A 27,111-nucleotide genomic window follows, 5' to 3' on the forward strand; every position below is an offset into this window, starting at 1 on the left:
TTTCTGAAATGCTACAACATAGATGAAACCGGAAGGCTTTATGATACGTGAAATAAGCCACTCACAAAAGAACAAACATTGTATGATTCCACTTATATAACGTACCCAGAGTAGTCAAATCCATAGACAGAAAATACAACCGTGGTCAGCGGGGGCTGTGGGAGGAGGGAAGGGGGAGTGTTGGTCAGTGGGTACAGTTTCAGTTGGGGATGATGAAAGGTTCTGGAGGTGGACGGTGGTGAGGGCAGCATAACACTGTGAATGCACTTAGTGCCACTGAGCTGTCCACTGAAAAGTGGTTAAAATGGTAAATTTCATGTTTTATATATTTTACCACAATAAAAATACATGCTACTTTATACACTATAAAATAAAAAACACATAATTTATTTAACAATAATTTGAATTGATAGATTTGCTGGTGTATGTAGTATGAGTAATGAAAATATCAACAATTTGGGGCGGTTAGAGAAAGCCTTTACATTGATTGGGTTTGTGCAAAAAGGTGGGCTCAGCTACTTGCATCAAAATATGACATAACTGTGTCCATAAAGTGAGGTGGCAATGTGGCTTTTAGACAGTTACAGCTAAAAATTTCAAAGCAAATTAAGAACTCCAAAGGAAATCCATATGCGTATAAGGATAAGTTAAATACTTACTCTTTTCCAGAGGTTACCACCAAATACTTCAGGAAAAAAGGTTTGAATAGCTGTGTATTTTCTACATGTTGAACTTTAAACCTGCAGTGTTAGAGCCTCTGCTGTATGTTTTGACACCGTCCTGTGCTTCCAATATTCTAACGCGTATCTTCTCACTTACCTGTCTCCTTTCTGATCACACAGTGAGGGCAGGGATCAGGGTGCTGACTCCTCCAACTCTCTGAACACACAGCACTTTGTACAGGGCCTGGCACGTAGTAGGTGCTCACTGAGTATTTGCTGGTTGAATGAACAGATGTGTGGGGTGATGGAATCATGTGTCATTAAGCGTATTTTAGAGCTAAGCAGGCTTTGTGATTCTACCACTTGAGTGGGTGAACATGTCCTAACCTATTTACAGCCAAGACCCCTCACTAGAGAGCTGCAGGGTGCAGGGTGCTCTAGGGAGAGTTCCTGGGGCAGCGATCTGCAGAGGGCTTTGCTCGGCACACCTGCCCCTCTCAGTTAAGCCCCAGGGGTCGGAATGAACCAGGGTTTCAAGATTTGTGCATTATTTTCTCATAGGAACGCCCCTGGGAATATAGGTTTCCATAGGAATCTGAATTATTCTGAGGACTTCCTGGGTCACACACCCACAATGAACTTATCAGGGCCACTCAGAAAATCCAGAAAAGATCCCAACTTCCATTCCTACTGTAAATTCTCTGGCCATATGAAGTCATTTTAGCCCATGTGCCCTACTGAGGCTGCCACTGAGGTCTAGATGACCGATGTGACGATAAAGGAGCACAGCCCAGTTTAATCAGACCTGATTGTTTGGGAGAAACCCATAATACACCAGTTTACGGGAAATTTACAGATTTTCTTAATTTTTAAAATATCTGTGAGCTAAACAGAACAAATATGTGAACCATGAGTTTACCTGAATATATTAAAAGTTCTAAAAAGCTTGCAAGGCCTTTGGATGTTTTTTAATTGATACTTCCTTTTTTTCCCTTCCATTCTTCTTTCTTCCATTGCCCCTTCCTCCTTCCCTCCCTTCTTTCCTTGCTTCCTCCCTCCCTTCCATTAGTATTTATTGAGCAGCTACTATTTCCAGGAACTACTCCTACCATAGCACTAAATATCGAGCAAAGGAAAACAGTCACGGGAGGTAAAGCATGGTATAGGGAATACAGTCAATAATACTGAAGTAACTGCACAGTGCCAGGTGGGTACTAGGCTTATCGGGTGGCTCACTTAGTAAGTTACATAAAAGTCTAACCATTATACTGTACACCGGAAACTAATATAAAATTGAATGTAACTGCAATAAATTTTTTTTTAAAAAAACACACACGATATACAATTAGTTTAGATGCTGGTGGGGCAGGAGGGGTGACAGGCAATAAACGAATAAACAATTAGACTATACAGTGATAATTGCTATGGAGAAAAATAAAGCAGGCAAGGGAGGTAAGGAGAGGGGAAAGCGTGGCAAACTGAAAGTTGCCCAGTAGTGGGGCAAAGAGCGTGTGCAAAAGCTGGAGTGTGGCTGGCGTGGACCAAGAGCGGATGGCATCATTAACCCTTTCACACTTAGAGCCTCCGCTTCTAACCTGTTCCCTGTTTTCAAGCTTGTTAGTGCAAGTGTGTCAGTGAGGGCAGCAGCAGCGTTTCCCTCGGAACTTCCAACCATGGGGGCAATCTGAGAACCCGTCCCAGAACCTCCTCCTGGCTGACGCTATACTGTGTTCACGTGGAAATTTACCAGCAATTTACACTTGTCAATTCACTTATTTATTCATTTGTTAAATGTCTGCTTTGTGTCAATCACTATACAGAATGCTGGGGAATCAAAGATGAAATAGACACAGACGATGCTGCCCAAAGGGTTGGCATCTAGTACTCAGAATGTGTGTCGGTGCTCAACACACACACACACACACACACACACACACACACACACACACACACACCACTTCTACCTGGGGCTATCAGTGCTGGAATGGGCTGGGAGGGGAGAGAATGAGGATGTCTCAATGTGGGAACATAGCAGTGGGTTATAAAGTGTCCATTACAGACCCGTGTGTCATTAAATGTCAACTGCAATATATAAGCCTCTTGGGTTGATGTGTTAGAATCAATCATAGAAAAATACATCAATTCTTGCCAATAAATATATGTCTCCTCTGAAGGAGCTATCCGCTGTTGCAGGTCTGATTTCAACTGCATAATCCTTAGCCAGAATTTTAGTTCATGCAAACAAAAATGTTGTTTATTCAGTGTTATTTATCAGTTTATCAGTGTTATTTATTCTCATTTAGTGTAGAAAAACATTTAAATCCAAATTAACCTCTCACTAATAATTACATTCTGAATTTAGAAAGACATTAAGGATTAGGTCTGCTTATCCCACTGAAGTCAATTATAAGAAAGAAGCCTTCTTATTGTTAACTTGTATTTCCGAAGCATTCAGAATTGTCAAATGCCATGTAGTTAGTTTGTGTACCTAGTTCTCACTGTTCCTCCAGGGGACTGAGCTAGGGCACGCAGTCCCTTTCCCAAAAAGAGAAATGAGTCCTGCTGTGAGGTGTGACTTGTCAGGGCCGGGTACTGGAGAGGCAAGAGAGGGAGCCACAACATCTGACTCCCCAGTATCATTCTTTGGGTCAAAGCCGCCTGCGGGTCAATCAGCTCCAAAAGATTTCGAGTTAGCAAAAATCAGCCAGAAGTAGTTTCAAAGTTTTCTGCCTCTGACAAACCAAGGTAAAATCACAAATTAACCTAACAGCTTTTGCAGCATGGGCAGAATAGTTCACTGAAGTTTGCCTGTTTTAATTTTCAGTAAATTATATTTCAGCCCTCTTTCTTTATCTTCCTCTATTGCATTTTTTTGGAGATATAATTCACATACAATAAAGTTTGCCCTTTAAAATGTATAATTCAGTGATTTTAGTATATTCCCCACATTGCTACCTCATCACTACTAATTCCAGAGCGTTTTCATCAGTTCAAAAAGAAACCCCGTACCCCTAAACAGGCATTGTCCATTCCCCATTCCCCAGCCCCCGGCAACCACCCATCTACTTTCTGTGTCTATGAATTTGCCAAGTCAATTTACAGAAACGGGACCATATAATATGTAGCCTTTTATGTCTGGCTTCTTTCACAACAGCATAATGTTTTCAAGTCGCATCCATGTCGCAGCAAATATCCGTACTTCATTTCTTTGTTATAGTTTGATAATAATTCCATTATAGTTAGATAACTTAGTTTGACAATAATTCGATATATACACTGCATTTTTCTTTACAAATTCATCAGCTGATAAACATTTGGATTATTTTAACTTTTTGACCATTACACACATTCATGTACACATTTTTGCATGGGCTTATGTTTTCATTTCTTTTTTTATATATACTTAGTGATGAAATTACTGGGTCATATAATAACTTTGCCAGACTGTTTTTCCAAAGTGGCTGCACCATTTTACTATCCCACCAACAATGTATGATGGTTCCAACATCCTGGTCAACACTTGATGCTGTCTTTATTACTATAGCCATTTTAATGGATCTGAAGTGGTATTTCACTGGGTCTTTGATTTTCATTTCCCTAACAATTTATGAGGTTGAACATATTATAACGTGCATCTTGTGGGCATTTGTCTATCTTCTCTGGAGCAATGTATATTCAAATCCTTTGCCCATTTTTGTGTTGGGTTATTTACCCTTTTACTGATAAGTTTTAAGTTCTTGTTATGTTCTGAATACTAATCCCTTATCAGATGTGATTTGCAAATATTTTCTTTCATTTTGTAGTTTATCTTTTTTCACTTTCATGAGTGTCATTTGCAGCACGAAAGTTTTTAATGTTGATGAAGTCTAAGTTATCTGTTTTTTGTTTTGCTGCTTGTGCTTTTGGTGTCACATCTAAAACTTCATTGCTGTATCCAAAAACATAAACATTTCTTCCCGTTTTTTCCCCCAGAGGTTTAGAACTTTAGTTGTACGTTTAGGTGTTTCATCCATTTTCAGTTAATTTTTGTATATTGTGTAAGTAGGTGTCCAACTTCATTCTTTTGCATGTGGATATCTAGTTGTCCCAGAACCATTTATTGAAGACTATTCCTTCCTCATTGAGTTGACTTGGCATCCCTGTTGAAAATCAGTTGACCATAGATACATGGATCATTTCTGTACTCACTTCTGTTCTATTGATCTATATATGTTTATCCTTAATCCAATATTAAACTGTTTTTATTACTGTAGGTTTGTAATAAGCCTTGAAATTAGTAAGTTTGAGTCCTGTAACATTATTCTTCTTCCTCAAGATTGTTTTGGTTATTCTGGGTCATTGCATTTCCCTGTGGGATCATTCTGACAACTTCTGCAGAATAGACAGCTTGGATTTTTTTTTTTTTTATTCAAATCAATATCCAAATAAGGTCCATATGTTATAATTGCTTTTTATGTTTTTTTAATTCTCTTTTGATCTGTAGGTTATCTCTTTTTTTTTTTTTCTCCCTTGGAGCTTGTTTGTTAAAGCATTTGTGAGTCCTGTTGAGTTAGTTTTTATTGTTGTTTTTTAGTTATTTTTTTTTCTTAGCTTCAAGTGTACAAAGCAATGTAATAGACATTTACACCCTTCACAAAGTGATAACCGCCTCCAATCTACAACCCCTCTGACATCGTATATAGCTGTTATAATACCATTGACTCAATTCCCTATGCTGTACTTTACATGACTATATTGTGTGTATATATATATATATATATATATATATATATACATATATATATATATATATATATATATATATATATGTATATATATATATATATATATATATATATGAAATAGTTGACATTCAATATTATTCTACTTCAGCTTCAGGTGTACAGCGTAGTGGTCAGGCATCTACAAAGTCTATGAAGTGATCCCCCTGATAAATCCAGTACCCATCTGGCACCTACATAATCTTTACTAGGCAGCTTGGATTTTCATAGATGTTACGATGAATCTATATATTAATTTGAGGAGTATTGGCCTCTTAATGATATTAAGTCTTCCAATCCATTCCAGACCATGGATATCTGTTGATCTAGGTCTTCTTTAACTTCTTTCAATGATATTTTATATTTTTCAGTGTATATATCTTGCACTAGTTTTGTTGAATTTATTCCTAAGTATTTTATTCTTTTTGATGCTATAAATTAAAGATATAACTGGTAGTATCATTTTAAAAATAGCTACCATTGCTTACTAGATCCCAAATATAGGACCAATCCATTGTTTCACTCAACTCTTAGAGATGCTATTTCTCTTCCCAATCTACAGATGAAGAAAGCAAAGCTCAAAGAAGTTGAGTAACTTGCCCACACCCTCCTAATAAGTGGCTTATTGGAATGAGAAACCAAATGTAACTGACTCCAAATTATATGTCATCAGTGTAAATTTTTTTGTGCCCCATTAAATTTGCTTTCAAGACAAGAATAGTTTGGGAATCCAGGTATTTTTATACCCTAAGGAATCAGAAAACTGTTATGAGTTTTACTTTAGTACTTATATAAGGAGCAAACTGCAAACAGACTATGGCAAATCACTACAGAATAACTTTCAAAGAGTATTACTGTTTAGAAATCCAGAGATTGTGTTTTATCATCATCCATAATTTACATGTGATAACTTTCAATGACAATTATTGTTTAGAAATCTAGACATGTGGTTTATCATTATCCATAATTCAAATGTGATTTTATCACTTATGCAATTATTAAATTGTGGTTTAAATTAGTCTTCATCAAAATACTAACTTGACACAAAAATATTAACTTAAATTATTGAAATTCTTATCTTTTGTTTCTATCTTGTAAGAATCTAATTATTTGGAGCTGGAGCTGAGCAGGAAAAATATCAATAGCAAAATCCAGAATGCCCAAAGGTTGGGAATTTGGGTTACTTTAGTTCAAGAAATATTTATTGAGGTCTATTGCTTTGGTTTTCTATTGTTGTACAACAAATATTTGGTGGCTTAAAAAAATAAGCATTTTATTATATCCAACATTATTGTGGGTACATCAGGAATTTAGTCTGAGCTCAGCTGGGCAAGACTTCTGCTCAACGTGGTAACACTGAGGTCACTTGGTGACATTCAGCTGCCACCTGGTCTAGTGTGGAGAGTCTAGGATGGCCTGATGCCTTGGTGGGTGAAGTAAGTACAAGGTAGGCTTAGCTGGGCTTCTTTCCCATTTCCTCAGTACATAGTTTCTCCAGCAGGGTGAAAGGACTTCTTCTAGAGTGGCTCAGGACTCCTAGAGAAAGGATGAAAGGTAGGCTGGAAAGTGCCTTCTCATCATTTCCAACATACTCTTTTGATCAAACTAGTCACAGAGCAGCCCAAGTTCAAGAAGAAGGGAACTGAGCCCAGCTCTAAGTGAGAATAGTGTCGAAGAGTCTGCCTTCATCTTAAACCTGCCAGACACTCGTATGTTGTACTAAACATGCTGTCAGGCTTTGGGGAAACAGAGACTAAATAGACACCGCTTCTTTACACAAAGATCTCAAAGTTTAGTGGGCTGTTGTTAGGATGGTCAGATCATATGATTTATCGTGTAAACCATATCATTTTGAGAGTAAAAGGGGTGCAAATAATTATTATGCTTGGATTAGAAACACAGACTGGAATATCTCAGACAAACTGGAATAATTGATGACCGTGCTAATTTCTGGACACACTGAAGCTTAGCATATCAAAAGAGTTGTAGAAAGCTTAAATTTTATATTCTTGACATTTCACAACTCTTATAGTGCATAAAGTTTCATTCTTAAAAGAAATTGTGTTGGGGAATGGTTTGAGACAACAGTCACTAGGAAACCTCTCTGCTTACCCAAAGCAGTCAAGGAAAGAGACCACATTCTGTTATTAAGAAGAAGAGCCCTACATCCGCTCTGATTCTTGCTACCCACCTGACTCTTTAAAAAACAGTAAGAAAGGCACGCAGTGAACTTGTGATGAAAGCCAATATTCGTGGAGATGAACAAGCTCAAAATTACCCTTGGTACAAGCCACCCCATCTGTCACATGGTTTCTATTGTAGCCCTACAGCACCCATTTACTTTTACCGAAGTTCTTCTTTCAAATAAAGTTTTCAACCCTCAGAGTTCTCTAGGGTAAAGAGTTCTTTAGGCTTACAATATTAAGAGATAATTTTTAAAAATTAGACTCACACTCAGGTGTAGAGCCAAATAAGGAACATCTACTGTGCAAGTGAAAGAGAGGTGGACTGTCATTCTTTGTTCCGATAAGAAGCTCAAGTGGGGATGGCGGGTGATAATTCCTGTGAACTAGGAGAAAAAGGGACATAAAACTTCCCTGGTGAACTGTTTTGAGGAAATTAAAGATACTGTGCTAAGAACAAAACTTCAGACAAGCTATATTTCATAAAGACTATTCTTGTTTTTATCCATTAGGAGGGTTTTAAATTTTTTATTGTTTTGGATTACGTACTTTCAAGTCCATCATCATGGCAGTTGAATGGGATGCCTTCACCTTCCTTTTGGAGGAGACACAAATATCATTTTTTAACTCTTTATCCTGCATACCAAGGTCTATCATTTATTTGTTTTTCTTCTGAAAAAGAAATCATCAAGCCATCATCTGTATTTTAAAGTGTTTTGAGATCTTTTGAGAAGTGATGACTAGGTGGATTGATGGCTGGATCAATGGTGTGAATGGATGGGTAGGTGCGTGTGTGTGTGCGTAGTGATATTCACTAAACCAGTATTTATTTTGAACCTATTATGTGTCAGGCTCTGGCTTAAGGCTGGGGATACCAAAATGGACAAATATTGACAAGATCTTTTCATGGTATTAATATTCTGGTGTAGCCAGACAAACAGTAAACAAGCTAATTATAAACACAATAATTATAGATTGTATTAAGTGCCTTTAAGAAAATACACAAGATGACATGATGAAAGTAATTGGAAAAGGTGGGATATGGGGGTAATTGAGACTACCAGGAAAGGCCTCTCAAGGAGGTTATATTTGAGCATAGTCCTGAAAGATGAGAAGCAGAAAGCCATGAAAAGTCAAAAGAAATGCAGTTTAGACTAAGAAAGCAGCAACTATGAAGGCCCTTTTACAGAGTAGCATATACAAGGTCTGACAATTAAGTTCACGAACTTGTTGCAACAATGTTGCTAACCTTTTTTTTATATATCAGAGGGATTATTCATTATGAATTTGTATTAACTGGACAGACAGTTAACCAAGTTTACTATTTGGAAGTGCTGAAAAGGCTGCATGAAAAAGTTAGACGACCTGAACTTTTCACCAACAATTCATGGCTCTTGCATCACGACAATGTACCAGCTCACACAGCACTGCCTGTGAGGGAGTTTTTAGCCAGCAAACAAATAACTGTATTGGAACACTCTCCCTGCTCACCTGATCTGGCCCCCAATGACTTCTTTCTTTACCCAAAGATAAAGGAAATACTGAAAGGAAGACATTTTGATGACATTCAAGACATCAAGAGTAATATGATGACGGCTCTGATGGCCATTCCAGAAAAAGAGTTCCAAAATTGCTTTGAAGGGTGGACTAGGCACTGGCATTGGTTCATAACTTCCCAAGGGGAGTACTTCGAAGGTGACTGTAGTGATATTCAGCAATGAGGTATGTAGCGCTTTTTCCAGGATGAGTTTGCGAACTTAATTGTCCAACCTTGTATGCAATAAATGTGTTAGGTAGCCTGGGCAAAAACCAAAAACAAACAAAAACACAATAACTAAAATTTTGCTAATTATCTAGAATAGAATATCTGGAGTCTAGATAATTTGCTTAAACTAGGTCTGAGTCTCATTCCAATAATAAAATAAAAATTATTACTCTGAGAACACACACTACTCACTAACTAGCTGTGATTTGAATCAAGTTGCTTTTTCTCTCGATTTTAGTTTTCGTAACCAATAAATTGAAAAAGATGGCAACAGCTGCTTCTTGAAGGTTTTTATAGTTCTAAGGCTGTCTTTAATACACAGAAGGGGAAAGTGAGGCCCAAACAAAAACTGAAGGAACTAACATTTCCTTAGGGTTTAGGGACTACCACACGGAAGCCCTTTCCAAATCACGTCCCATTTAATCCTCCCAATATTCTTTACTAAATAGCATCCTTCCAGTAATACAAACAGGAAATGAAAGCACACAGAAGTTACTTCTCAAGTTTGCCTAGCTGTTAAGTGGCAGAGCTGAGATTTGATCCCAGTTGACATGAGAACTTACTGAAGCAGATACAAACCTGGGTTCTGGAGTGTGAAAGACATGGATTCAAATCCTGCCTTGGCTCATCAGCTAATGAGCCTGGGCAAATCACCTGACTGCCTAAGACTCAGTTTCTGCAATTGGAAATAGAGATATTATTATGTGCCTAATGGGACTGTTGAAAAGATTAAAATAAATCTTGGCCTATGAAGTGCTCTGTAAGCTCCTTGCACGGAGCAAACTTTTAATAATAGCAGCTGTTTAAATTTTATTTCCCTAAAGTTGCTCAGCAGATGGAACCAGACCTGAGTCGCTTATATCCTATCATTGCCCCACAAGAAATTTAAAAAAAAAAAAAAATTATTCACTGAGTACCTGATTAAATACACAATAGAATGAAACTAGCTAACAGGAAAAACATCAGTTTATTTTCCATATGTCAGAAAAAGCTTTTAAATACTATTTCACCAAATGCTAAGTGTGAATTCTATGGGACCACACCTTTGCTAGATCGTTCCCATTTATAGCACCTGGATTACAAAATCCCATCATAACACAGGGATTCAACAATCCAGATCAAGTTGCTCAAGGTCCTTTAAGACAGTTTCCAGCTAATGGGACTGCCATTGTTAGCATTAAACTGTAGAGTTGGGATAAGCATTTGAATTATTTTGTTAATTGCTAGAGCCACATTACTTGACTCAGGTCAAACATTTCTTGGGATGGGTAAAGGAAGAAAAGGGTTGGGGGTTGCTGAATGACCACCGTTGGCGTGAACTACTAGATTCTCACCCTGGACTGTGCATATTTGGCAAAGATGCATTATGGGAGCTGCTTGTTAACTGTAAATATTCAATATGTTCTTTCCTCAGAGTGAATCACAGTAATTACTAGTATGACGGAGATAAATATTTTTGAGGTAAACTTTTTTCTGCATCTCATGAGCTGTGGATGAAAAGAAATTTTGGATTTCTGTGTGAGTCCACCTTTCTTCCAACGAGATCAAATCCCTTTGCATCCTCCTAAGTGCAGATATAGCAAGGCCCTTTCACAATTACTACCTCAAAGTTAAGGAGGAACTGGTCCAAAATCAGCAAAGTGTAAACATATTTCAAATTAATTTTTGAAACTGGTAGAAAGCTCTTAGTTAAAAGACATTTTATTTTTTTCATTTTATATTTCAGGTGTGTCGCGTATTTCTCTGTATAATTATTAAATGTAAAATGAGAACTCACTGTGTATGAAGAACTTTCTCTCATATCATTAATTTCTTTACCACTGAATTTTTTATTTCACCATGAATTATATCACTCTCTCAAAGTTTTATTTAAAAGTCAAAAGACCATTTGTGACAACATGGATGGATCTTGAGACTATAATGCTAAGCGAAATAAGTCAAACAGAAAAAGCAGAGAACCATATGATTTCACTGATATGTGGTACATGAACCAAAAACAACAAAAGAACAAGACAAACAAATGAGAAACAAAAACTCATAGACACAGAAAATAGTTTAGTGGTTATCAGAGGGTAAAGGGGATGGGGGTGGGAGATGAGGGTAAGGGGGATCAAATATATGGTGATGGAAGGAGAACTGACTCTGGGTGGTAAACACACAATGTGATTTATAGATGATGTAACACAGAATTGTACACCTGAAATCTACGTAACTTTACTAAAATTGTCACCCCTATAAACTTTAATTTAAAAAAAAAGTAAAAAACAAAACAAACAATACATTGTAGTAGAGGATACTTTTTAAAAGCACTGGCACGTAACGTTTCATTGTTTAGAGTTCTGTGAGAATGTAATATCGCAACACCCTACCCACCCTTCTTGCCCTTTTCTAGAATTTTGGAAGTTACAGTTATCTAAACTTAATTTTTTAAAACACTGAAGTTTAGTATGATGTCAAAGGTGCAAAATGATGGCCTTGATGTCCGTGTCTCATCCCTATTACAAAAACAAAATCGTTTACATGACAACACAAAGTAAGCACTAACATTTTTATCCCAAGACTGTGCCTGGCTTTTCCCATTACCTGGTCCTCTAGAGCCAAGGTGGGAACTAAGAAGCGCAGAGTCAAGACGTGTGGGAGTTCGCAGGAGTCTTGGACAGAGTTTTCTAGGGTCGTTGGACTCCTTTATGCTGAATCCGTGAGTGCTTAATATACTCTTCACATACCTGCTGGACGCTGAGGCAGAATGTTTCCCCTACAAAGGGACCACTGATAGAAAGATGCAAGACACAGAGCAACAGGTATATATTTCACCATGTTGCACTTTAAGATTTTATACGAATAGTCTGGAGATGATTCTTCTCAGCCAAGGAGGAAAATTAGTTGCATTCCAGTGTAGCTGTCCAATGAGAAAGAACAGGGCTGGGCACCTGGAACTTCGTGTTTGCAAAGTCACCACATTCTTGGAATTGGACTTAGCTGGATTAATCAATTTTACATTTGCTTTGATAAGCTTTTTGTCCATTTAAAAATCATCACCATCTCTCTGACAACAGCTGGTGTCATTTATTGGTCAAATGTGTTCTCTGTGTAATATTCTTCAACTGAAAAAGTCACAGAATCCTCAATTAGTTGCAATAGTTGGCAGAAAGGAAAGAAAAGGGGAAAACCCTCCGTGATGTCGCTGCTGATACATGCAAATAAGATCCGACCCAGGAGATATCCTGGCTTAGGAAGCCTGCCTTCCCACCCCCAGGCATTCTTGTGGGCAAACTTTTTCACATATCAAACACAGCTCAAAGAGCAACTACTGCCACCCCCTAAAATACCACTTGCTTCTTATTTTAGGAGGCAGAACCCCTGCTCTTCATATCGCTTAACAATAAAATGTTTTCTCATGATAAGAAATTGTTAGCAAGATAGGAGACTAGAGCTTCTTCAGTTTACTACTGGTTATTACGTTACAGGTCATCCCACTTCCCACTGCGATGATGAAAGAGTGCCTGCTTATAATCAGGAAAGTGGTACATACTTGTGTCAATTCTTTATTTCTTTGTAACAAAACACTCCAGTTTTGTAGTTTAAACAAGCTACTTGCTAACAATTCTGTGGGTCAGCAATTTGGGCTGAGCTCAGCTGGCAGATTGTTCTGCTGATGATCTCACCAGGGTCATCTACCATGTTTCCCCGAAAATAAAACCTAGCCAGACAATCAGCTCTAATGCATCTTTTGGAGCAAAAATTAATGTAAGACCCGGTCTTATTGTACTACAAGACCCGGTATAATGTAATGTAATGTAATGTAATATATATAATAATGTATCGGGTCTTATAATAATTTTTGCTTCAAAAGACCCATTAGTGCTGATTGTCCGGCTAGGTCTTCTTTTCGGGGAAACATGATATTCATAGTCTTCTGTCACTTGGCTAGATGTGTGCTGCCCACAGAGGTCTGACTGCCTGGCATCTGATACCAGCTGTCAGCTAGGCCTCTCTCTCCCTGTGGTCTTCCATCCTCAAAAAGGCTAACCAGGCCTTCATATATGAAGGTCTCAGGAACTCAAGGGGGAGAAAGTGGAAGCTGCAAGGCCTATTGAAGCAAAGGCTTGCAGATCATACGACTTCGTTTCTGCCACATTCCATTGGTCAGTACAGTTCACAGTGACAGCCAAGAGTCAAGGGGAAGGGAAACAGACTTCACCTCTTGATGGAAGAAATGGCAAGGCCACATTGCAAAGGACTGGTTGCATCCATGTGTGCAAGCAATCCACCACATAGAACTAGCAGCAAAGTGGTTGTAATAAAGCCATGGCAAGATTCTTTCCGGAAAGAAAATTCCCTTGTGTTTCAATTTACTGTAGCTGATTTGAGGTTTGTTTGTTTTGTTTTTTTCTCTAATGACGTAAATGCAAATCTATCACATGCGTATTGTTATAGTGGAGCCACCTAAACATTTGCATATCAAATGTTTTCCTAGAAAAGCCCATATTTAAGTTGCTGTGCACAGCACAGAGAATATTGTACAAGCTCTGAAATAATCTGATGCTCGGTAACTCAAGTCTGTTTTACAGATACAGACTTGAGTTACTGAGCATCAGATTAATTTTAAGGCACTGACCTTTTGGTAAGGAAAATCACCATCCTTCCACTTCTTTCTTTGGAAGATGTTTTTTAAGTCTGACCTCAGGTACACCTTAGGCACCTGATGGGGAGGTCTCCAGAGTTCCAGTAGCTTCTATCAGCTCTGAGTGTGGCACAGAATGGCTATCCTCAGATCAGTCAAGAGAGATTGCCTGGAAGGTACTAGAGTATCCCAGGAGGCACACTCCTTGTTTCAGTTCTGCCTTTTTGGAACACAGACTCACCCAAGTTGCCTCAAGCAGTTGCTAGTGGGTTTTTGTTTAGTTTTTTTAGTCAATTATAAGCTTGGAATGGGAGAACAGCTGGAACTAGCAAGCTGTCAGCAGTCAACAGGCACTGACTTCTCTCCTCTCCTATGGCCTGAACTCTCTCTCTCTCTTTCTTTCTCTCTTTCTCTCGCTCTCTCGCTCTCGCTCTCATATTATCTGTTTTCCTCTGTCTACTCTATCAACAGGCTTCTCAGAGCCACCTAAGTGGCTTTATAGTGCATGTCCACCTGGGGCACTATTTACATTACAACCCATGTGAGGGCACCTGGAGGGGCAGGGACCTAGGACACAGCTTTTGCTCACTTGTAGTAACTGACATTTATTGAGCACATACGATGCACCAGGCATAGTATTAAATGCTTTACAACAATTAGCTGATTTATTTCCCACACAACCCAAAGACACGTATAGTATTTATTTCCCCCCATTTTACAGATGAAAAAATTGGGGCTAAACAGATATTAATGCCAGGTCACACACCTAGGAGTGGACAAAGCAGGACCAAATCCAGTACTGTGTGCCTCCAAAGCTCATGCTTCTAGTCTTCTTCAGGCCTCCTCTGAAGCTTTATTTGGCATGTGGGTGGCCCATCACTTTCCCTCTAGCTTCCTGACTTTGCAGGCTCGGTTCCCACCATTATGTAAAAGGTTGCTGATTATTAGCTAAAGCCTCAACACTGAAGCTAACAGGTACTAAGAAACCCTGACATTTAGAACGTGGAAGAGCAACCAGATACCTCCTCCCTTCATCCACCACTAAGAGGCAGCCAAAGTGGTTTTTGACCGTTACCCTGCACCCCCATATCCCATCCACCCCCACATCCCATCCAGCCTAAGACGAGGACCAGTATTTATTTAGGGGAGGGAGGAGAGGGTGGAAAGTCATTGATGTAAAAGGGTAATTTGAATTAGGACAGTTGTTGGAGAAGTGTAGGGAAGTGCTTATTATGAGCTACTCACCCCCACCTGAAACCAAGTTTGGAGGCTCCAAGAGAAACTGGGGATGCCTGTCCCAAAGAGAATGACACCCCCCTCCCTGTGCTCAAAGGCCCTGACAGCGCAGGAGCGGCGTGCTGCGCAGCAGAGCTCTTCTGCATCCTCCCTGGGCCCCACACGAGCTGGGGATGCGCAGGCTCGCAGGGCCGGGCGGTGCTCCTGAGCTGGGGACGCAGAACGTGACGCGGACTGCAGAGCCTGGAGCACTGCTGCATACGGAGGCGGCAGGGAACAGCCTGCACCCCAGCCGCCAGGGGGCAGTGAGCTGAGCCCGCCCCACCTCCCGGCATGCGCTGTAAGGCCCATCGCTGCTCTCAAGCTGGCTGGAAATTCTCCCTCCCTAGACTCCTACAGGTGGGGGGCACAGAGAAGTGACAAGCTGTGGGGTTGATGGGTGAGGGGAGTGGTGGGGAGAGGTGTCTCCGGAGGCCACACCGACATCGCCGAGGAAAGGGTACAGGGCGGTGTGGAGAACCCACAGAGGTGCCCCTTGGGAATGAGAACTGAGGAGCTGCCTGCCGTTGAGACCATACCAGTAACCGAAATACAGCAACACTAATCACATAAAAATGTTTCCTCTTTTGTTCTGTCCCTGCCCTGTGGCCCCAACACACCAGGGACTGATGGGAGACAGAGAAGGGGATGTAAAGAGCAGTGAAAACATAGACCAGGCTTCCCTTCCGCACCGCGGGGGGGTTTGGGGGGTGAGAGCTTTGCATTAGACCTGAGGTTGAAATGTTTAAATTGGACCGTGCTGCACTTCTTAACACATGGAAGTGAATCGTCATCTTAAGTTAGAGCCATTTTTTTTATAACTGAAAGTGAATAGAAACCTATGGTGTCTGCCTGAGATATCACAGACGGGAAATCCAAAGGAGGCTATTTCAAGGCTTTGGCTGGAGAAAAGAAAATACCAAGGCTACTTCCTTTCTTGTACCTCCTGAGCAAACTGATTTGAAGAACGCGTTTCTCAGTTTGCGTTCCCGAGAGTCGTGACTGGCTTCGCCGGCCATTATTCTGGGCCACAGTGTGTGTCTCTACCAGCCTGTGGACTGGGCCTCCTGGCTGTGACCAGGGCAGGGCAAATGGAAGCCAGGACAAGGCTGACAGTCTGCCCTTTAGAAGGCATAGCAGGCAGGACACTTCCCGCAAAGCAGACAGACACTCAGTGTTCAGGCTGCCTCGAGAGACTGCTTAGAGCCATCTGTGGGAGGACCAGCCTTCCTGAATTGGGCTCAGAATCAAACAAAGAAGATGCTCTAGCTTTTCCCAAACATCCTCCGTGTGGTGTGTTATCTTTATGTGTGTGTGTGTGTCGGGGGGGCGGGGGGGGGTGTAGCTTTCTGCTGAAAATTTGGCTCTGGAATTCATTAAGTTCCCAAGTTACTTTACTGGCATCAAAGGGAATCTCAAGGAACAAGCAGTGTGTTTTGCACAGCGACATGCACACATACACAGTAAGGAAGACAGAGGTCTGTCCTTCCTAAGCCAGCTTAAAGCACTGATCCCTCTACCAGGCCGTGGGCTCAGGGTAATTGCCTAATCAGTGTTTATTCTTTGCAATTACTCTGTTCTTGTGTGTGAGTTCACCCTGACCTCTTGCCTCAGTCCAAATCTGATCTTCCTGGATCTCAGCTTTATTTGTTCTTAAGCAAGTAGGGAATTTACATCTGTTTGTTTGTTCTGTGAGTTCCTGCCCCCTGTGCAGGATCTGGGAGACCCCAAGCCCCCACTACCATGCTGCCTTTGAGGAAACACAGAGCAGTAGACTGATGGTCCTAAATCCCACCTGTGCCACTTAATGGCTGACTCAGGGCAGGTTACTTAAGGTCTCTGAGCTTCCATTGATAACTTGTACACGGAGCTCGTGACAGACACCTCATAGAGTTGTCTGGAAGGCTTAACCAAGAAACAGTTTCCACAGGGTGCCTGGAGCACAGGAAGTGCACAGTTCTTTTCTGTAACCTGCCAAAGCAGCCACCTGCCTGCTCCTGCCCACAGACCTACCCTCCTGCCCCCCAGACTTTTGCTCAGATCCTCTGTCTGTCTTTAAACGTCTCTATTGTCTTTCTCAAGTTGGCTGCTGTATGCAGCCTTCTCTCTGCATTGCTAATCATACTTCCATCCTCTCAATATGTTCTAAATCCAGGCATTTATTTTTTAAGTAGTATCTTTATTCACAACTCTTAACTCCCAAGCCTCACTCTCCAGACTGTTACCCTTCTCTCCTGCTTAACCATGAAAAATAAGACTGTCTCAATAACCCTCATTAATTCATGCATTCATTCAAATACCCTCCTGTGAGTACTCTGCATTGATATGAAATTTTCAGGGAGAACATGAAAAAGGAAAGAAGGGAGGGCACACAAATGAGAAAGACAAATTAGGATTTTCTAGGAGCCTAGAGTCTAACAGGAGCACTGAATTGTTAGGCGATGGTTGTGTTGGTCGTTGTTATGTGATTGTTTATCTTGAAATTAACTCTTAAAGTCAGTATTTACTTTCCCTTTTTACATTAGCATAACAAAAACATCACAATCCTGTAAATTTCTGTTCCAGCAGGTTCTCTGGTTCAGGGTAAGTTTTTGCTACAGAAAGTTGTAAGGCAGAATAACTCAATTAATTTTTCTGAAATTCAGTTTCCTTATCTCTCCAAATAGTAATAATAATCAGTATCTCACGAGTTTTTTCTGAAAATTAAATGAGAGGAAACAAGCAACTAGCATCATTCCAGGAATACAGTGGGCACTCAATAAAATTTGTGTTTCTCCTTGCTTTCCGTAGTTAGCAATTCCTTCTTTCCATCCACCATCAAGAAGGGCGTGCTTTGTACTTTTCTCCTCCCAATCTTAGATTGGGATCAGTTTCCCAACCAGAAAACTGATGCATTCATGTCCTCCCATTGCCTTAAGAGCCCCCTCAAGTCGTATTTCTGAGCGGGACATTTACTAGCCTGCGTGGAACCTAAGGATTGGCTGTCTGAGGGTCTCCCTGGTAATTGACAAAATGAGATTTATTTGACAAACAACAAAGTTATCTGCCAAATCTATCATTCAGTGGCAAAGACTCAGGGTCTCTTGTGCTTAGTCGGAGAAGGAAGGGCAGTCTGTTTCCAGTGAAACATTGAATGGAACTGCCAGGCTGGAAGGGGAGTGAAGGGGGAAGGCTCTAGCATTAGTGCTCTTTTCCCCTTGCTGATTGCTATACCAATACTCATTTGCATGGACTATTAGAAGGTTATTTACATTCTAATGAAAACAAATTTGAAAATTGCATTTATATTCTAATTTCTAATTACGGGGGGTGGCTTTTGGTTTTGTTTTGTTTAGTTGAAACCTCATTTGTTTTCAAGAGGGGACTGTGTTTTAAGGAGAAAAGAAACGGGCAGCAGTCAGGAGCTCTGGGCACAAGAGTATTCAGTGTGTAGAGATCAAAATGAAAAATGATGCCTAAGAAACAGAAACCACTCACCCTTGTGAACCTGCTAGGGGAAAACTAGGCGGAAGCACAAAGCAAGGAGTATCTTGCTCTGTAATTGAAAACAGTAACTCATGATAGATGGTGCAACAGCTTTAGGAAACTAGCGATATAACCCACCATCCATTCTGGAACTTCTTACCCCAGACAAGGCCCCCAGATGACTGCTGTACCACAAAAACTCAGATGGGAGGAAAATTAAACACGTGTACAAATCAGTATTTTCGGGAAAAGATGTTTGGATCTATGACTAGGCTGAGTAACTGCATTTTCATAGAATATGTTGAACTTCTATAGAGGGGCCCCAGATATGATGTCAGAATGTATTAAGGAGCTCAGCTTAGAAGTATAGTACTGGACTCAATAAATATGAACTGCGCCATCTCTAAAATCAGACAGGTGCTCCCCTGGCTTTATCCATAGAATTTTCTCTTAGCCTCCTCACTTTTCCAATCTCTTTTCTGAGTCCCACTGGGAATATAGTAAAAAGCAACAAAACCATTGGATAACGAGTTGAGAACCCCATGTGAGAGGTCTGGCTTTGCAACCCATGAGCTGGGTGGCCCTATGAAAATTCCTCTGAGAGGTCTCCACTGACCCATTGCTCTGCCGAAGCCTGGCTCATTCCCTTCCTTCTGCTGCCGTGGTGGTCAGACTGGGAGAATTTGGCTATGACTTCCTTGCATATCTGTTTCCTCTACCACCCGTGAGTTCCTTGAAGGCAAGAACCTTATTTTACTACTAGACAGTGAACTTCGTGAGAGAAAAGGCTATGGCCACCCTTGTGACCACCTCTGGCTCCGTCTCAGGCATAGCCCTGGCACACAGCTGACGTCCAAGGCTGTGGCCCGCTTCTCCCTCAGCCCAACAGTCTTTGCCCCAGTATCCCTATGACTGATCTCCCTCTAATGCCTCCTCAGGGAGGCTTCTTACCACCTGCCATAAGTAGCCTCCTCCTCGTCCCTCTCCCGCTCTCCATCATGGCACCTTTCTAGTCCTCTGCAGCGTTTGTCATCAGCTCTCATTGTCTTAGGTGTTCATTTTTTCTTGTTTACTTTCTTTTCCTCTTAGATAGTAAACTACACGAGGATAGAGAACGTAGCATTTTTGTTCATTACCTTATCTCCAGCATTTAGAAAAATACCTGGTTCACACAAATCTATGCTGAGTGAATGAATCTGTTAACTGACTAAAGGCACGGGAAGTTTCCAATTCAAATAAATCAGCCTATAATCTCTGCATTTAGAAAAAGGAAAAGTGGTTCCCCTTCACCGAGTCCTTGGGAAACACCTGACCTCCACAAATGCCTGAAGACAAACGTCTTTAGAGAGACGAGGAGGACTTGCTGCAATGCTTTACCTGCTGGAGATGCTTCTTGACAATGACCTCATTGTTCAGTCGACCATAGCAGCTCTTCTGTATTTCAGTCTTCAATATTTTAGAAACACATAATAAACGCTTATAAGAAATTTATCTGCACATCAGAATTTCATATCATCATCATCTATCTAATGATCTCTACTGTTCTTCACCTGCCTGATTTTTTGAGAGAGTCATGTTATGGGGGACCCTTTGATATAGGTTCAGGAGTCACAATACAACCAAGGTGGATAGAATCCGTGATTTGAACTACTATGGAAATGTCAACATAATATAGTCACTACAGATCTGACTTATTTCTTATCCTAAGTATTTCAAATAAATGAGTTGCCACTATATTTCAGAAAGTAAAACCTGTGTATAAAGTATTTCCAAATTTGTAGTGATAAAAACCTTGGAGGAAATGACGCACAAATCCACAGTTCCAAATCCAGAGTTCAAAACAGAGTGAAATATACAATACAAAACCACACAGATTTGTTCAAACACATAAGAGCTTATTAAAAGAACATGATAAGAGGAACTATGAAAAGAAGTCATTAGATGCCCCCAAAGGTTAGCTCAATAAAATGAACAAGTGGATGAAGGAATGAATAAAAACACAATATAATTCAGTTAAAAGTTGAAAACTGACAACTTTGAATATAAAAAATGAAATAAAAGACAGTATTAGTACTATGATGGAAGCAAATCAAATTCCTATTTAAAGGAGTCTGGAAAACCAATTCCAACAACTGATGTTTCATGAATATAAATTTCTTTACCTGTTAATACAATTATGCAAGAATCAAAATTCACAACTGAGACTCATCTTCTTTAGATTTCTTGTGACTCTTATGTAGCAATGTAATTCAAATCAATTTAACTCATGTTTTTAAATTACTTCCCGAAAGCAAATTATCTGGGTTAGTATAAATTGCAGTTCCTTGAATTTCTTTCCATATGATAAAATGTGAGTTGATTAGAAACTGTCTTTTGGTCTTTGGCAAGGTAATTATCAAAGCCCTTGAATGAGCTGCAAAATAATAAGTGTTAACTGCTAAGAAGTTTGGTAGAAAATGTCCCTCAAGTTGAAAGTCTGGTCACATGTTGGTTTTCAAAGCATACTGGTGAGAGCTTAAGATGAGTTTCCAATGAGCAACAGAGCAATCAGAATGTTTATGTCCCAGACCTTTCAAGTCACAATATGGAAACTGCTCATTTTCTAGACAGCTGCATGTTATAATGTACCTTGAGGACATCTATCCTACTGAGGACAAGTTTTCTCTCATTTACAAGCCAGGCCAGAAGGTAGCACTTTGAGGGTGAGGTCATGGGAGTGACTCCTTCGCCCTCTAGCATTTAAATAAATTATGTTTCCTGTCCTCCGGTGGAGGAAATCTGAAGGCCTCTGCCTCTCCTTAAGGTCACCTGGTTTTGTTTAACAGCACGGAGTTAAGAGTCCAGTCTCTGAAGTCCCACTGTCTCCATTCAGAGCCACAGCTTGTTAGTTTCAAGATCCTGATTAGTTACTTAACTTCTCTGTGTCTCAGGTGCCTCATCTTCATAGGTGACGGCAGTGCCCACCACAGAGCTTTGCTGTGGGGTTTAGATGAAACAATGGCATCTGGCATAGGAAACACTCCAATAAAGACAAATGAGAGTATTATTCATTCCTCCCTGGTGCTTTCAGGCATACGTGGTGTTCACAACCTAAGCTGAATGCTACTTTTAGAAGGATGTAAAATCTCTGTTTAGAAAAGATTACTGACATTATTACGCGATACCACTCCAGGACTCCAGGAGATGAAAAGCAATGTGAACTCCTTAGAGATCTCAGAGGTCCCGTGATCCAACCTCCTGATGGTGTAGGTGGCACAACTGGGACCCAGACTGGGAGAACAGCCAAGTAGCTACTAAGCAGGCAACAAACCCGGGGTCCTGGTGACCCAGCCAGTGTTTTGGACACAGGTATAATGAAACAGCAATAATGCTTGTTGTCTTGACTCATTTGTGGTTTTTTTTAAATGAAATTTCTGGATTAAATAGCAGGTGCAACTGTTCCTATTCATCTTCAAATAGGAGAACAGACTTTTGAGAAAATTAGCAACTTTCCCTCCAATCGTGCTTCCGATTTTGAAGCAGGAAGAAGGCTTAGGACCTCAGCTTCCCGCTCAGGGACAGCCCTGGCGGAGCCTGTCGCCCTGGTGTCCCGTCAGACCGGCCCTCCATGCCTCTCACCAAGTGAACGTCACAGTTTGGATGATGAAGTTTGTAATTTCCCTGCTCAAAATGCAATCTCAGCAAGAGCAGTGGCAAGAGAAGTTGCTGAGCCTCCAAGTCTTCCTTTCCAGAAGAACAGAGAGAAATCTTACTTCCTGTGTTCTTGAAACTAGAGAACTAAAGGCATGTGTCGGGCTACGAGAATCCTCCTCAATATATTCACTGCCATGTATTGAGCATAAGAGCAAGGATCGGTGCTGAGTGTGTTACATCCATTTTCTCACAACTCTCACAAGTAGGTATTTGATTTTCATTTATCAGATATGAAAATTAAACCAAGGCTATAGAGCAGCATACGGTAGGAGCCAGGATTTAACCCCAGGCCAGTCTGGCTCCACGGTCTGTGCTCTGCTTCACTGTACTTACTATTCTTTGGTACATCGAGTATGGAGTTCATAAAGTGGGCACTCGCTGTATAACGCTTCTCTGAGCCCAGGGAAGCATTTTCTAAAGCAAAATAACTAGGCTTTCTTCTTGAGATGCATATCATCTTTAGTGTGTTCCATAATTTATGGTAAAATAAAAAAAAAACATGTCTCAAATGCCCCTCTTTGGTAGTATCTCCAAAGGGCAGCTGGTGCTTAAGTGCTTTCCCCTGCCCTCCACTGCAAATCTTCCATCCAGTGGGCACAGACACGGGGAATCACGCGGCCGTCATGGGGGAAACGACAAGGCCAACACAGGCCACGCTCACTGCTTCACCACCTCACTCTGCCCTTCCTTTGTAGCTACACCACTTTCCCTGGGGGCCAATAAACATTGTTTTTCTCTCTGTCAGAGCGACAATCCAACCATGTGAAAGAGAAATAGGAGAAAGGAAGCGTGTGTGTGTGTGTGTGTGTGTGTGTGTGTGTGTAGAAAAGCAACAGTATACATCACTTACTTTGGTCCAACATAGAAGCAGGGCAGTGACTTTACCTCTCACGGCTCCTTTCCGGTTTAGACCTAAAGAAAGAAGAATTTTGGTGACGCACAATGATTTTGAGGTATCTATTCAAATGTAACTTCTGCCCCCCTAAAACTTTGGAATAGAAAATCGTTTAGGTATCTATTTCTTTTGTAAATGAAACTTTGAAAACACGGTGGGGTTGTGGGTTTAGAAACAGTTCAGAAGTTCTAGGAAACACCCACTGATAACCATGAGAACTATTCCATGCAGTTACTGAGGAGCTTCTCCCATTGGGTCATTAAGGCATACTTTAACTGTGAGGTCACTGATATTGTGTAAGAATTCATGGGGTGATCTGCTCCTTAAAGGAGTTCTGACACGTCTTTGGCAAACGCTTTCAGATGCTATGGATTGATGCCATTCAGAGTTTCTAGCTCAGGGATACAAATCAGGTTGCAGCATGAATAAGACACATGAGAAGTCTAGCTTTCTGATGTAAGGTAAGAGGGAAATGAGATTATTTAAACAGTCCATGTTTATATGGTGGCCATCTTTCAATAAAAATTGTTCTCAATCTATTAAAAACTACCATTAAATTATCAAATGTAGTTTTGTCCTCCGACACACAAAGGAGTAGTGTTCAGACTATCTGAAGAATCCAATTGACTGACAGATGCAAACAAACGTAGTCTTGTTGTCATCTGTGGACCCTTCTGAAAGCCCGTGTACAGAGTTCACACGGAGAGCCCAAGGGCAGTCGGGAGTGAGAATGAGCTGTCCCCTGCGCCAGCGCCTGTGCCAGCACTGCCCTGGGCTGAGGCAGGGCTCGGGGTGCTGTTCCTAGATTACATCACCCTCTCTACATGACCTTATGTGCCAGGTCAAATTCTTCCATTCTGCAACTGGTTTTTACACAAAATGGTTGAATCAGGAACCTCAGAACCAGTCTGAGAGGCAAGGATATAACAACATCTGCCTTTTGTCCTTTTAAGCATTATTCTAAAGATACAATCAAACATAACCTAGTTGTTCTGTGCAATCATTACATTTTAAAAGTTGTGTCAATCATTCCTGTGGAGCTCAACATAGAACAAGAGGCTGCAGATGCAATCTGTGAAGCCATGAAGCAAAGATTGTGCTTTTTCTTTCATTCTTTCCACAATTCAACATCCACTAGACTGGAAAATGACTAAGTAATATATAGTAAATATCTATCTATCTATCTATCTATCTATCTATCTATCTATCTAAATGCATATATATTAAATATATCTATGAATATGTATGTGAATACACATACACACACAGGTGCCAAAAAAAGTACACATATTTTAAGAAAGGAAAACTGTATTAAAATTGTAATACTCAATATATACTGATAACAAAAGATGAATACAAGTCACGTGTGACTTCTGCAATTACAAGAGGTGCTCAAAGTGGTTCCCATCAGCGTCCAGACACTTCTGATTATGGCGAACTACTGCTTGAACAACGCTGACCAAAGTGTCCACTTGTACACATTTTTTGGCACCCCCGGTATATATATAATATTTATAAAGGCCAGTATATTTTGTTTCTTTGTATTAGGTGCACCTTGAGTCCATCTTATGAATAAGGCAGATGGGTTGTGATCTATGGCTCTGTGTAGAAGAATCTGCTATAAAGTCCCAGCAGTCATTTAGAACTTATATTTATGAGCCATAAATAAAAGAGAGTGTGTCCTCTGATGAAAGAGAACCACCAACGCCTTTGGCCAATCGCGTTAGGCAGCATGTGGGTGACCAAAGGAAGTTAGAAAGTAAGGGTTTTCTAAATGCCCCAGGGGCCAAAGGGGAAAGACATGGCTGAATAATACAGCTGACATTGTCACGCACTGTTTTATCACAATGTCATTTACAATTCAACACACACCTCTTAGGAGAAATTAAATGAGTCTTCTGGAGAATTTCAGGACAAGTCCATGCTACTCAATGAAAACCACCAGCTCCCAGCCAGTGACACTTTTGTGGCCTTTGGAGGGAACAGGGCTGCTGTTTTCCAGCACTAACATTACGCTTCCTCAGGTCCCGCCTTATCATTCATTTGCTCATCACTCAGTGCTGGGAACGATCACTGTGCCCTTGGCAGATAGGATACCACGCACGTTACCTCTTCCACAGAAATGAAGACAATTAGGACATAAGATACCATGACACAGAACACTGTGAGACTTTATCTTCGTGGAAAAGTAGGTAACTAACAGATTTAGTGCCCTCCAAAATACATTTTTCTAGCAAAGCAAAACAGGTTAATAATAAGGTTGGAAAATAAAATATATACCACTGAAGAGAAATGGTAAAATTCAGTGATCATTTTGCCAATATTTTTTGCCTACAAAAGTCGCAAAAGCTTTGGCTCTCACTTTGATTCCCATCCATGTTCTGGACTGGAGGGATAAAATATTTCTACTTTGGAGCAAAATTTTTTCTTAAACACTTGCCGGTTGATAAGTAGATGGAATATAGTTACAGTAAAATGGAAGCTAGCCTACTAATGATTTTCTGAGTATGTTTATGGTTATACTGTAATTTATACCAAGATACAATTCTGATAGGATGACACAGACTAACCCAAAGGTTCTAAGTAACATATGTGGTCAAAGCAGTGCTGAATGTTCCCGATTCACTGGCTCACTAAGAACACAATGTGCAGGAACGTATTCCAGAGCGAGCCAGCAATGGGATTGGCCCAGACGGGACTGCATGAGAGCTCAAGAGCCCACGTCTTAGCCTGGCCTCAGTAACTCATGTGTTCTTTGGCTGTATGTAAACTGACTGTAGTACGCTGATGTATGGATTAGCTACAGATGGGCAGTGTCACAGTCAGCCTGCATCAGTGAGTGCCATTTGGTAAATGAAGCTGGCAAATGAGAACAGCGATGATTTTTCACTACAATGACAAAAACAGAATGATCAGGAATTTTTATTGTGACCATTGCCTAATAAATTCTATCTAGATTTTGTGATGGGCGATTTCTTTTTACTTCAAATCTGGTGAAAATGTGTTACCATGACAGCATTCTTTCTTTCCACTATTGTAACCATAATTTCTACCATAAATTAGTTTTAGCTACTACTCAGCAGGCATCATGAAAAGGTTTTAACCTGATTTCTGAGTATGTCATGTTGAATACGAAAGTGCTCATATTTATAGATATTTAGAGAAAGAAAGTGAAAAATAGTAGCCTATAGCATCTTAATTGTCATTCTATTCTAGAAATCTAAAACTTCAATTAATCAAAGTGCAACACATTGAGCTGCTACTGAGATTTGACTAAAATAAACAAACACAAATAGTCCAGGTTATTTCTCAGCTTCAGCATTTTTTAACCCAAAGCTTGTATCTTGTACAATGAGGCACGGGAGTCAGCGTTATGGCATGGAATACCAGCACTGCCTCAGTCACCAAGATGAATTCACATCTCTTACCCGTTTATCTACCAAGGTAAGATCATGAAGAGGATATTGTAAGTGTTTTTTAGAAAAGAAAACTGAAATCAAACTTTTTAATGTCTACCTGGTTTTATGAACACTCCAGAAACTTGTGGTTTTATTTTAGTACAATGCCTGGCTATTTTGAGAACACGATAAATGGTTTTAGATGGATGCCACCTGGCATTCCCTTAACAGGATATATTTTGGACGATCACTAAAAGTGGTATTATAGACACTAGTGCTTAAGCTAGCTAGCCAACGATTACTGTGTAAGGAGGAGACAACCAAGTATGGGTCGCTCCTGCTCACAGAATCAGTGTAATTTATTTCACAGGGCCCTGGACTGCACCAACGA

General features: G+C 40.4%; 1 protein-coding gene and 1 long non-coding RNA gene across 3 annotated transcripts in view; one reads left to right on the plus strand and one right to left on the minus strand.

Annotated features, from left to right (window-relative positions):
- The window catches only part of LOC141571071 (uncharacterized), a 164,911-nt gene extending 141,579 nt beyond the window's left edge, over positions 1-23,332 (minus strand). Inside the window, exon 1 of the long non-coding RNA XR_012495591.1 lies at positions 23,278-23,332. This is a non-coding gene — a long non-coding RNA (uncharacterized LOC141571071). The remainder of the gene's footprint in view (positions 1-23,277) is intronic.
- STARD13 (StAR related lipid transfer domain containing 13) overlaps positions 1-27,111 on the plus strand; it is a 492,881-nt gene that overhangs the window by 22,931 nt on the left and 442,839 nt on the right. The gene's annotated exons all lie outside the window — the stretch shown is intronic.

This window comes from Rhinolophus sinicus, linkage group LG04, assembly GCF_036562045.2.
Source record: "Rhinolophus sinicus isolate RSC01 linkage group LG04, ASM3656204v1, whole genome shotgun sequence".
NCBI classification, from domain to species: domain Eukaryota; kingdom Metazoa; phylum Chordata; class Mammalia; order Chiroptera; family Rhinolophidae; genus Rhinolophus; species Rhinolophus sinicus.